Consider the following 12,358-nt stretch of genomic DNA (forward strand, 5'->3'; position numbering starts at 1 on the left):
AAATTACATCCTTTCATAGAAGAAACAAGTATATACGGCCGTAAGTTCGGCCAGGCCGAAGTTTATGTACCCTCCACCATAGATTGCGTAGAACCTTCTACTGAAGACTGTCATCCACAATCGAATTACTTGGGTTGCGGTAACACCTGCCGATGGCAAGGTATCTTAAAACTTCCTAACACCGTCTTCTAAATTACAAGGTAGTCCATACGTAGTATATATTAATCTAAACAAGTATATACGGCCGTAAGTTCGGCCAGGCCGAAGCTTATGTACCCTCCATCATGGATTGCGTAGAAACTTCTTCTAAACACTGCCATCCACAATCGAATTACTTAAGTTGCGGTAACGCTTGCCGATGGCAAGGTATCTTAAAACCTCCTAACACCATCTTATAAATTGTATGTAAGTCCATACGTGGTATATATTAAATCAAAAAAGATCGATCCAATAATTCATATATATAATTCCAATCCAATAATTCATTCATATAATTCAGTTTGACAAAGTAGACATACAATTTTGACAAAATTTTCTACAGAAATAAAATTTTAACAAAATTTTCTATAGAAATAAAATTTTCACAAAATTTTCTATAGAAATAAAAATTTTGACAAAATTTACGATAGAAAGAAAATTTTGACAAAAATTTCTACAGAAATAAAATTTTAACAAAATTTTCTATAGAAATAAACTTTTGACAAAATTTTCTATAGAAAAAAATCTTTTTGGCTCTAGTGGCAACCATGATTATGAACCGATATGGACCAATTTTTGTGTGATTGGACCAATTTTGGTATGGTTGTTAGCGACCATATACTAACACCACGTTCCTAATTTTAACCGGATCGGATGAATTTTGCTCCTCCAAGTGGCTCCGGAGGTCAAATCTGGAGAACTTTTTATATAGGGGCTATATATAATTATGGACCGATATGGACCAATTCTGGCACGGTTGTTAAAGATCATATACTAACACCATGTTCCAAATTACAACCAGATCGGATGAAATTTGTTTCTCTTTGAGGTACCGCAACCCAAATCTGGGGATCGGTTTATATGGGCGCTATATATAATTATGGACCGATGTGGACCAATTTTTGCATGGTTGTTAGAGACCATATACCAACACCATGTACCAAATTTCAGCCGGATCGGATGCAATATGCTTCTCTTAAAGGCTCCACAAGCCAAATCTGGGGATCGGTTTATATGGGGGCTATATATAATTAAGGACCGATATGGACCAATTTTTGCATGGTTGTTAGAGACCATATACCAACATCATGTACCAAATTTCAGCCGGATCGGGTCAAATTTTCTTCCCTTTGAGGCTCCGCAAGCCAAATCTGGGGATCGGTTTATATGGGGGCTATATATAATTATGGACCGATGTGAACCAATTTTTGCATGGTCATTAGAGAACATATACCAACACCATGTCCCAAATTTCAGCCGGATCGGATGAAATTTTCGTTTCTTAGAGGCTCCGCAAGTCAAATCGGGGGATCGGTTTATATGGGGGCTATATATAATTATGGACCGATATGGACCAATTTTTGCATGGTTGTTAGAGACCATATACTAACACCATGTACCAAATTTCAGCCGGATCGGATGAAATTTGCTTCTCTTAGAGCAATCGAAAACCAAATTTGGGGGTCCGTTTATATGGGGGCTATACCTAAACGTGGACCGATATGGCCCATTTGCTATACCATCCGACCTACATCAATAACAACTACTTGTGCCAAGTTTCAAGTCGATAGCTTGCTTCGTTCGGAAGTTAGCGTGATTTCAACAGACGGACGGACGGACGGACATGCTCAGAACGACTCAGAATTTCACCACGACCCAGAATATATATACTTTATGGGGTCTTAGAGCAATATTTCGATGTGTTACAAACGGAATGACAAAGTTAATATACCCCCATCCTATGGTGGAGGGTATAAAAATTAACTAAAAGTAAAAAAAACATTGGTGCCAAGACATGACCATTGTACCCAAACTGTAGTTCATTCTTACTATTTTTGGTGATCGTACGAAAATTTTCTATTGCGTTAGTTCATATTGAATTCATGTGTACAGTCATTGGACTTTATAACTACCACCGTTTACTTCATAAAATGTTTGAGACCTACTTAACAAAATGAAAATTTCATTGGGCTGTGGAAAATTCGGAAAATAGTAATAAAATTTAACAACAAACAAATAATTTATTTGCAATAAAAATAAGTTAAAAGAAGCATAGAAACTTGTACTAAAGACTGTCATCCACAATAGAATTACTTGGGTTGAGGTAACACTTGCCGATGGCAAGGTATCTTAAAACTTCTTAACACCGTCTTCTCAATTGTAAGTTAGTCCATACGGGGTATATATTAAACAAAAATGCCTATATATTTGTGACAAAATTTCCATAGAAATAAAATATTGACAAAATTTTCTATGGAAATAAAATTTTGACAAAATTTTCTATACAAATAAAATTTTGAGAAAATTTTCTATAGAAATAAAATATTGACAAAATTTTCTGTAGGAATAAAATCTTGACAAAATTTTCAATAGAAATAAAATTTTGGTAGATTATTTTTGGGCATCGGCTATTTATAACTATAGACCGATATGGACCAATTTCGGCATGGTTGTTAGCGGCCATATACTAGCGCAATGTACCAAATTTCACCACGTACCAAATTTCAACCGGATCGGACGAATTTTGCTCCTCCAAGAGCTCCGGAGGTCAAATCTGGGGATCGGTTTATACGGGGGCTGTATATAATTATGGACCGATGTGGACCAATTTTTCCATAGTTGTTAACGACCATATACTAACACCACGTACCAAATTTCAACCGAATCGGATGAATTTTGCTCATCCATGAGGCTCCGGAGGTCAAATCTGGGGATCGGTTTATATAGGGGCTATATATAATTATGGACCACTGTGGACCAATTTTTGCATAGTTCTTAGAGACCATATGCTTATACCATGTACCAAATTTCAGTAGGATCGGATGAAATTTGCTTCTCTTAGATGCTCCGCAAGCCAAATCAGGGGATCGGTTTATATGGAAGCTATATATAATTATTTACCGATATGGACCAGCTTTTGTATGGTGGTTAAAAGCCACAGTCAAAAAAAAAAGTTTACTTGGATCCAAAGATTTTGACCTTCCCTTAAGGATTTTGGTATTGATTCCGAGCCAAAGATGCAGCTTCTTTAAAATAAAGACATTTTTACGGACCTCCTTGGCTTTAAATCTTGTTAAGAAGTTTTAAAATACCACAACCCAAGTAATTCGATTGTGGATGACATTCTTTCGTAGAAGTTTCTACGCAATCCATGGTGGAGGGTACATAAGATTCGGCCTGGCCGAATCTTACGGCCGTATATACTTGTTTTTTTTTTTTTTTTAATATATACCCCGTATGGACTAACTTACAATTTAGAAAACGGTAACAAGTTTTAAGAAACTTTGCCATCGGCAAGTGTTACCGCAACCCAAGCAATTCGATTGTTGGTGACAGTCTTTAGTAGATGTTTCTACGCAATCCATGGTGGAGGCTACATAAGATTTAGCCTGGCCGAACTTACGGCCGTATATACTTGTTTCAAATTCAATAGAGTTCGTCCTTGCGCCAAAAAAGACCCATATACCATATTTCATCACAATCGGTTAATAATTGCGATCGAAATCCTGCGAACAAAAAATACATGGACGAACGGACACCAAGTGCTAGATCGACTCAAGAGGTGATTCTGAGTCAATCAGTATATATTTAAAGGGGTCAAAAATCAATATTTCTGGTAGGCACAGTTTTCGGCAGATCAAAGTTATTATACCCTGATAACTATGTGTTTTAGTGATCATTATTGTAACAGGTTGGCTGATAAGTCCCCGGTCTAACAAAGAAAAACACATTTTTTGTCAAAATTCGTTTTTATTATTCAACATAGTTCCCTTCAAGAGCGATACAACGATTATAACGACCTTCCAATTTTTTTATACCATTTTGTTAGTACTCCTTCGGTTTTGCCTCAAAATAGGCCTCCGTTTCTTCGATCACCTCTTCATTGTAGCCAATTTTTTTCCCTGCGAGCATCCTTTTGAGGTCTGAGAACAAGAAAAAGTCGCTGGGGGCCAGATCTGGAGAATACGGTGGATGGGGAAGCGTTCTCAATGACTTGTGGCACGGTGCGTTCTCTTGGTGGAACAACACTTGTTTCTTCTTCATATGGGGCCGTTTTGTCGCGATTTCGATCTTCAAACGCTCCAATAACGACATATAATAATCACTGTTGATGTTTTTTCCCTTCTCAAGATAACCGATAAAAATTATTCCATGCGCATCCCAAAAAAACAGAGGCCATTTCTTGGCCAGCGGACTTTTGAGTCTTTCCACGCTTCGCAGATGGTTCACCGGTCGCTGTTCACTCAGCCGACTGTCGATTGGACTCAGGACTATAGTGATGGAGCCATGTTTCATCCATTGTCACATGATATTCCAAGTGTCATTGTAAAAACAAAGCAAGAACAATACATTATCAAAAATTATCATTGTCACAATGTTTCAAGATTTTGGGCGTAGTAAATCCCTAAAGCACTAAAATGGAGACAAAATCAGGACACTCAGGGAACTTTTTTCAGTGACTCTCTCTCTCTCTTTCCTAGATATATATTTCAGCCCTTTTTGATAAACGGCTATTTACTTTGTGCCAAAGGCAACTCGCCGTTCTGCATATGTCTTTTCACCGCTAAAACTCTCGAGTTTTGGTGAAGCTTTCCTTTTGGGTTTAAGAAATGAATTCGCAATCATTTTGATGCTTATCACAATGGACCCTGGCATACGCACAATGCAGCAACACTACGTGATTGCATGAAGTGAATGGGCCATAAATTTTATGTCACATTAGAAAGTCATCGCTTTACATAAATCGCATAAAATAAAATTCATTGCGTTATACGATACTGACTGCGACCACCACGATAAAGATAAGGATGGGACTATTCGCTGCTTGAATAAAACGGCCTACAATAGCTTTACAGAATTATTGTTGAAGTGGCCGTAAATAAAATCCAAGGAAATGCGAGTAATGGGAGAAAGGTCAAACATCGTCATTCAAGTGGTGTGTCGACCTTTGTTTTTTTTTTATTCGATTGTTTTAATATTCATATTGTCTTTCTGGGAAAAATCAACATTATGTGCAAAATCAGAAATACTCGTAGGAATGAGGTTACGCATTAAAAGTAGGTCACATTTTCTTCGTCAATTACAAGGTTGGTGCCAGTTTAAGTATAGCAAAAAGGATATATTTGTGTTTAATATTAATATTGTGTTCAGGATACTAACAGCCTGTTTATCCATCGGCAGAGCTCGTAAATTCACACAATATTAAGGTCAACTTCATTTTAAATAAAGAAATTTTTAATTAAAAAACCTTTAAAACCTTTGTTTTAAAATTTAGGATATTCAATAATTATTGTTAAAGAAGTTTATACACCCAGAAAAAAGTGACCCCTTCTTTAAGTTAAAATGAACTCATTGTGAAGAAAGTTGAACTTCGTATAGCGCCAAAGACATTTTTATTTGTTTGAACGATGTGATTTTCGTAGAAATTAGGTATAATGCATTCCATATATTAGTTAACGTTTTCCTATATTTATGTACCACTATACTACAGAATGAAAAAATTTAACTGATTTGAATTCATGTATGGAATGAGTGTATTGAAATTTTTTCATTCATTTGGACAAATCTTACATATTTGTGGTAAAACTTTTACTTCATAATTAGAACTGCTTAACTTCGTTTTTAAATACAATTTTATTTATTTATATAAGCAATTTTATCTTCAATAAAAGACATGTTTTATTAATATATTGAATATATTTATTAAGAATCAACAGCATCGACTGGCCTTGAAATATTAGTTTATTATTCCACTATTTCCAATTTCCATGTAATGTCATCAACTGTAAAACGCATTTTTCTTCTTGTACCTTTCACTTTTAATAAGTTGCTGCCTAACGATTTTGTCCTCCTTTTATAATTTCAATACCTACAAATATAAAAAATCATAAACCATTTTTGTTACAAAAGGTTAGCGTCACTGAATATTACCTGATAATTGAAGATTCCAAAATGAAGACAAATGAAAGGGTTGTTATTCTGCTGGTGTTTTCTTTCTTTATACGCCATCACGAACATTGATAGATTTATTTTCAAAAAACGAAAATTGTTCTCACTAATTTAAAATAATAAATATTTTATATATTTTATTTGTTATTTATTATATTATTTTACACTCAAAAAAAAGTGAACTCTCTATTTCACTAAAGCCAATTTAACTTTATATTAGTTCATAGAATCATTATGTTTGGAAAAAGTTTACTTTACTCAAATAATTTTTTGCGTATGATAGTTAAATGAACTAAAAAACAGGAAAAAATTATACAAAAATAAAGCATAAAGGTTTCCTAATTTCGTATTTCTCACAAAATAGTTCATTATTTCTTTAAATTTGTAAATTTTACCAAAAATGTGTCCATCATGAACTTCGTATGGCACTAAAGACATTCTTGCAATTTTGAACTCCAAGATTTCTCTTAAAACTACAAAATATTCTTTAACAAGTGCAAAAACTTAGTTATGTCTAATAAATTTTCTTGAATTTGTAGAAAAATATTTACTTATTTTTACCATATCGGAGTGATGCCAGCGCTTGTAATACTGTTTAGTTAAAATTTTCTAAAAAAATTCAAAATTTTCTAAAATTAATCGAAAGTTATCTTTCCTGGTGGGTTCACTGTTTTTTCAGTGTACCATATTATTTTTTCACAATCTCTCCGTATACCACAACAACGCGATTCCAACTAAAAAACAACCCACGCGCAAACATATCGATTACACCCACGCGCATACACATCGATTACGATGACAGGTATCGATTACAGGTAGACAATAGAAATATAGGAAAATTTCCTATATTCTAACAAGTGTGTTTCCTTAAGTTTTGAAAGGATTGCATACTTCTTAGTACGAATGAACTAAACTATTTTTTTATGTCAATTGTTGTTCGTATGTATGAAAAACATTCTATTATAAAGGAAGTCGCAATTATCATTTTATAAGAAATTTTACTAATTTTGAGGGAACTTGGTTTTAGTTCGGTTTTTGTTTATTTTTACGAATGCTTTGTTATCGGCGAATAACATTTTCTTGTTCAGTAGTAAATTCTTATACCCAGCGAAGAAAATAGTATGAGTAAAATTCCATGCCTTATTCTAGTTAATGAACTATTCCTAACTGTTTACAGTGTAGGTTTTTTTTTACTGAAACGAGTAAATTTTATTATTTCTCACAAAAATGTACCTTAATGGAAATAAAATGGATAAACTATATTGATGAAAATTTTTTCCTTTAGTTTCGAAGGCACTTCGAATAAGTTTGTGCATTTGTACAACAGTGAACCCACCAGGAAGAAAAAATTCGGTTAATTTTAGAAAATTTTGAATATTTTTAGAAAATGTTAACTAAACAGTATAACAAACGCTGGCATCGCGCCGATGTCATTAAAATAAGTAAATATTTTTCGACAAATTCAAGAAAATTTATTAGACATAATTAAGTTTTTTCACTTGTTAAAGAAAAATTGGTAGTTTCAAGGAAAAATTTGGAGTTCAAAATTGCAAGAATGTCTTTGGTGACATACGAAGTTCATGATGTACGCATTTGCAGTAAAATTTGTAAATTTAAAGAAATACTTAACTATTTTGTGGAAGACACGAATTTAGTTAATCCTTATGCTTCATTTGAGTATATTTTTATACCATTCACCACTACTGTGGTACAGGGTATAATAAGTTTGTGCATTTGTATGTAACGCCAAGAAGGAAAAGTCTGAGACCCATCGTTCAGTATACCGATCGTCTTAGAATTAAATTCTGAGTCGATTTAGCGATGTCCGTCTGTCCGTCTGTCTGTCTGTTCATGTATTTTTGTGCGCAAAGTACAGGTCGTAGTTTAAGTCCGATTGTCCTCAAATTTGGCACAGGGTCGTTTTGGGAAACAAAGACGATCGCTATTGATTTTGGAAAAAATCGGTTCAGATTTAGATATAGCTGTCATATATATTTATCCCCGATCTGCTTATAATTGGCGTGTTTATCAACCGATGTTCTTCAAATTCCGTACATCCGAATATTTAATGAGTCTCGAAAAACTTGCAAAATATTATCCAAATCGGTTCAGATTTAGATATAGCTCCCATATATATCTTTCGTCCGATTTAGACTCATATGGCAACAGAGGCCAAATTTTACTACCGATTTTCGTGAAATTTTGCACACAGAGTAGAATTGATATTCTACCAATGCCTGGTAAATTTGATTGAAATCGGTTAAGATTTAGATATAGCTCCCATATATATTTTTCATCTGATTTGCACTTATATGGCCTCAAAAGCCAGAGTTTTGCCCCTTCTTGCTTCAAATTTGGGAAGAGAGATACGTTTAATGGTGTCGTTATGTATGCCAAATTTGGTTAAAATCGGTTCATATTTAGATATATCTCCCATATATATCTTTCATCCGATTTCGACTTATATGGCCTCAAAAGCCAGAGTTTTGCCCTGAATGGCTTCAAATTTTGCACAAGGAGTACGTTTAATAGTATCAGTAAGTGTGCCAAATTTGGTTGAAATCGGTTGAGATTTAGATATAGCTCCCATATATATCTTTCTCTCGATTTACACTCATATGACCACGGGGGCCAAAGTTATACTCCCATTTACGTGAAATTATGCAGAGGTAGCAGAATTATTATTCTACCTATGCATGTCAAATTTAGTCAAAATAGGTTCAGATTATATATAGGTCCCATATATACGTATACCAGAGTTGGGGAAATATGGTAGACTTTTTCATATTTTAGACCCATTTTGCAATGGGATTTTCCTCCAATTGACTGGATAGTTTCCACAGAGAATATATTTAATATGATATCTAGGTGTGTCAAGTTTGATCTAATTTTGTTCAGATTTAGATAAAGCCAAAATGGCCAAAATTCCCTGACTTTATAAAAAATTCTGTGATGATTTCCCCATATCTTTGTCATATCCTACACACTGTAATGCCAGAATTTCCACATAACGGTTGAGTTTTAAATAAGGCTCCAAGTCGCCCGATTTGACCAAATAATATATCACAACCCACACTTGACCACATATCTTGGCGAGATCTTACCATTATCCTTGTAAAATCGCCACTGATGAGTTGCAAAAATTGTAAATATTACTTAAAGTGTCCTATATCTCGAATACATATGTATTGCCTGCTAAATCATAAAAGCTCTTTTGTACAATTGCATTAAAATTTCTCTTGTTTCATATGTCCCATATGTATACCCTTCACCACTACTGTGGTAAAGGGTATACTTTTTATACCCTTCACAACTACTGTGGTACATGGTATAATAAATTTGTGCATTTGTATGTAACGCCAAGAAATAATAGTCATAGACCCATCTTTTAGTATACCGATCGGCTTAGAATTAAATTCTGAGTCGATTTAGCGATGTCCGTCCGTCTGGCTGTCCGTCCGTCCGTCTGTATATGTAATTTTGTGCACAAAGTACAGCTCGCAATTTAAGTCCGATCGTAAATTTGAATGTTTTGTCGGTCACGTAAAACCTGCAAAACATCAGCTAAATCGGTTCAGATTTAGATATAGCTCCCATTAATATCTTTCGTCCGATTTTCACTTATATGGCTTCAAAAGCCAGAATTTTGCCCTGATTTGATTTAAAATTTGCCCAAAGTGTACGTTTTATAGTATGGTTAACTGTACCAAATTTGGTTGAAATCGGTTCAGATGTAGATATAGCTACCATATATACCTTTTGTCCGATGTGGACTTATATGGCCTCAAAAGCCAGAATTTTACCCTGATTTGCTTCAAATTTAGCACAAGGAGTACGTTTAATAATATTGTTAACTGTGCCAAATTTGGTTAAAATCGGTTCAGATTTAGATATAGCTCCCATATATACCTTTCGTCCGATTTGCACTTATATGGCCTCAAAAGCCAGAATTTTACCCTGATTTGCTTCAAATTTTGCAAAAGGAGTGCGTTTAATAGTATTGTTAACTGTGCCAAATTTGTTTGAACGCGGTTCAGATTTAGATATAGCTCCGATATATATATATATATATAAAGGGTGATTCTTTTGAGGTTAGGATTTTCATGCATTAGTATTTGACAGATCACGTGGGATTTCAGACATGGTGTCAAAGAGAAATATGCTCAGTATGCTTTGACATTTCATCATGAATAGACTTACGATCTGCCACAACGTCGAATTTTCAGTGAATGGGCCCTAGAAAAGTTGGCAGAAAATCCGCTTTTTTATCGACAAATTTTGTTCAGCGATGAGGCTCATTTCTGGTTGAATGGCTACGTAAATAAGCAAAATTGCCGCATTTGGAGTGAAGAGCAACCAGAAGCCGTTCAAGAACTGCCCATGCATCCCGAAAAATGCACTGTTTGGTGTGGTTTGTACGCTGGTGGAATCATTGGACCGTATTTTTTCAAAGATGCTGTTGGACGCAACGTTACGGTGAATGGCGATCGCTATCGTTCGATGCTAACAAACTTTTTGTTGCCAAAAATGGAAGAACTGAACTTGGTTGACATGTGGTTTCAACAAGATGGCGCTACATGCCACACAGCTCGCGATTCTATGGCCATTTTGAGGGAAAACTTCGGAGAACAATTCATCTCAAGAAATGGACCGGTAAGTTGGCCACCAAGATCATGCGATTTGACGCCTTTAGACTATTTTTTGTGGGGCTACGTCAAGTCTAAAGTCTACAGAAATAAGCCAGCAACTATTCCAGCTTTGGAAGACAACATTTCCGAAGAAATTCGGGCTATTCCGGCCGAAATGCTCGAAAAAGTTGCCCAAAATTGGACTTTCCGAATGGACCACCTAAGACGCAGCCGCGGTCAACATTTAAATGAAATTATCTTCAAAAAGTAAATGTCATGGACCAATCTAACGTTTCAAATAAAGAACCGATGAGATTTTGCAAATTTTATGCGTTTTTTTAAAAAAAAAAAGTTATCAAGCTCTTAACAAATCACCCTTTATATATATATATATATATATATATATATATATATATATATATATATATATATATATATATATATATATATATATATATATATATATATATTTATATATATATATAAATATATATATATATATATATATATATATATATATATATATATATATATATATACGGTTGAGTTTTAAATAAGGCTCCAAGTCGCCCGATTTGACCAAATAATATATCACAACCCACACTTGACCACATATCTTGGCGAGATCTTACCATTATCCTTGTAAAATCGCCACTGATGAGTTGCAAAAATTGTAAATATTACTTAAAGTGTCCTATATCTCGAATACATATGTATTGCCTGCTAAATCATATATATATATATATATATATATACATATATATATATATATATATATATATATATATATATATATATATATATATATATATATATATATATATATATATATATATATATATATATATATATATATATATATATATATATATATATATATATATATATATATATATATATATATATATATATATATATATATATATATATATATATATATATATATATATATATATATATATATATATATATATATATATATATATATATATATATATATATATATATATATATATATATATATATATATATATAATATATATATATATATATATATATATATATATATATATATATATATATATATATATATATATATATATATATATATATATATATATATATATATATATATATATATATATTTTTGGTCCGATTTGCACAAAAGCCAGAGTTGAAGCCTGATTTGCTTCAAATTTTGTATATATACGCCAGAGTTGAGTAGAATGTTTCATATTTTAGACCCATTTTCAATGGGAGTTTCCTTCAGTTGACTCGATATTTTCCACAGAAAATATATTTAATATGCTTTTTGATCTAATTGGTTCAGGTTTCGTAGTCATATTTTACTCTGTAATACCACACTTTCCACAAAACGGTCGAGTTTTAAATAAACTAAGCCAAATAATATATCACAACCCACAATTGACCACATATAATGCCGAGATTTAACCAATATCCTTGTAAAAGCGCCACTGTAGCAAAAATTTGAAATATTACTTAAATTTTCCTTTATCTCGAATACGTATTTCTCGCTCGATAAATCGTAAATATTATTTCGTATAATTGCATTAAAATTGCTC

The 12,358-nt window shown here is 33.2% G+C and overlaps 1 protein-coding gene and 1 long non-coding RNA gene across 3 annotated transcripts in view; one reads left to right on the plus strand and one right to left on the minus strand.

Annotated features, from left to right (window-relative positions):
• dpr10 (defective proboscis extension response 10) overlaps positions 1 to 12,358 on the plus strand; it is a 799,057-nt gene that overhangs the window by 477,867 nt on the left and 308,832 nt on the right. The gene's annotated exons all lie outside the window — the stretch shown is intronic.
• LOC142237108 (uncharacterized) lies at positions 5,853 to 6,883 on the minus strand. Its single transcript, XR_012722344.1, has 3 exons — positions 6,832 to 6,883; positions 6,130 to 6,253; positions 5,853 to 6,067 (listed from the first exon to the last, which is right to left on the minus strand). It is a non-coding gene; the product is annotated as an uncharacterized LOC142237108 (long non-coding RNA).

Source organism: Haematobia irritans, chromosome 4, assembly GCF_050003625.1.
Source record: "Haematobia irritans isolate KBUSLIRL chromosome 4, ASM5000362v1, whole genome shotgun sequence".
NCBI lineage: Eukaryota > Metazoa > Arthropoda > Insecta > Diptera > Muscidae > Haematobia > Haematobia irritans.